Raw genomic sequence first — 1,786 nt, forward strand, 5'->3', positions numbered from 1 at the left:
ATTATAAATAAATAAATATATAATTTAAAATTAGTTCATAATAACCTTTTAAATGTTTTGAGTCTTCCATATGACTATATTTATAAATAGCCTCTGATGTAACTAAGGCTGTGTTTGTTTGCAGGAATAGAACACCACTGAGACACAAAATTGTGTTTGGCAGAGGAGACATGGACAGGGACAGAGACAATGTGTCCGGAGAGACACTGAATTAGTGTATTTTGTGTCCATCCTGACAAGAAGGACACTGAGACACTAATAAGAGACACAACTTATTTTTTATTTTTTCTTTCATTATTCTTGTTAATTTTTCATAATTATATTTTTTATTGTTATATTTTTCATCTCAAATTTTTTGAATGAAAAAAAATGAGAATAAATTGAATTTTCATAATTTATTCTAGTTTATCATCAAACAGAATACAAGAACACAAAATTTTGTGTCTCTATCCATCCGTGTCTTGTCCTGTTCTTAGTGTTTGTTCTGTCCTGTTATTAGAAACAAATGCAGTCTAAGAGACTAATAATACAATATACTTCATTCATAATCTTTTACAATCTCTCTATAATTCATAACTGTGATTTCAACAGTTCGAAAACTTGCTCAAGAGTTACATAATTTTAGCCATTTACACGCACAAGATGTTAACGTTAATTGGCCTCCTCCTCCAACGAGAATGGTGAAAGTAAATTCCGATGCCAATATTTTTATCGAAAATGACCTTATCAGTTTTGGTTGTGTGATTAGGTCCAACGATGGCTCTTGGAAAAAAGGTTGCTCTGATTCTCTTTTTATTTGGAGTATCTTGCGTTGTGAATTTTTTGCTGTGTGGAGGGAATTGGTTCTTACATGGGAGTGTAGTTATAAGACGATTGTTCCATTGATACTTTTTTCCTACTTCAATCTTAGTAGGTGTCTTACATTGATAGTGATTTACTTGTAAAAGTTAGAGAGTTATTGAGTCTTAATTGGGAGGTTTAATTTAATCTTGTTAGAAGAGAAGTTAATGCTCTGGCTAATCTGTTAGCTAAGAAAGGAATTTGGGATGGTACTGATTTTGTTGAATGGTTACAGTCCTAGAGGGAGCTATATGTAGTTCTCCTATGTGACCTTCAAAAATTGTGTTGGTTGCTGTTTTTTCTATTTTTTGTGCTGTGTTTTAATTTCTTCTAAGACACAAAAAAAAAAAAAACATTAACACGACATAGAAATATAAAAATTAGAGAAAAGCTTAGTATACAAGCGATTAGGGCTTGTAACTATTACAAGTTCATTAACGCCTAATCCACTAAAATGCGCTGCAACTCCTACGTCACTTACACGCGTTATACAAAGATCCCGCATTTGTATAACTACCAAATTTAAAAGATTTGTTTCCTTCTTTGTTTTCTTTCTTTTCAAATTTCATCGTTCTTCTTTTCGCGCGTCTTCCCCTGGTTTTTCGATCGTTCTTTTCCTCTCCTTTCTCATTGGTTTGTTCTTCGTCATTGACGTTAGTTTTTCTCTCTGTAACTCCAGCTTCGTTTTGACATGGTGTATTTATAGTTTTTGACATGGTGTATTCTGCAACCTCTCTGTTGTTGATGACCAATTTGTTCCGAAGGTTGGAATGACCTTTACCACCCTTGAAGATGCTGAAAAATTTTACAGGAACTATACCAAGGTTGCAGGTTTTTCTACAAGAGTTCGGAGCACAAATAGAAAGGAAAACGAGATTAAGAATCAATTGATTACATGTAGCAGAGAGGGAAAATGAAACTCTCATAGCAAAGACTCATTTGATAG

Source organism: Arachis duranensis, chromosome 6 (assembly GCF_000817695.3).
Source record: "Arachis duranensis cultivar V14167 chromosome 6, aradu.V14167.gnm2.J7QH, whole genome shotgun sequence".
Taxonomy (NCBI): domain Eukaryota; kingdom Viridiplantae; phylum Streptophyta; class Magnoliopsida; order Fabales; family Fabaceae; genus Arachis; species Arachis duranensis.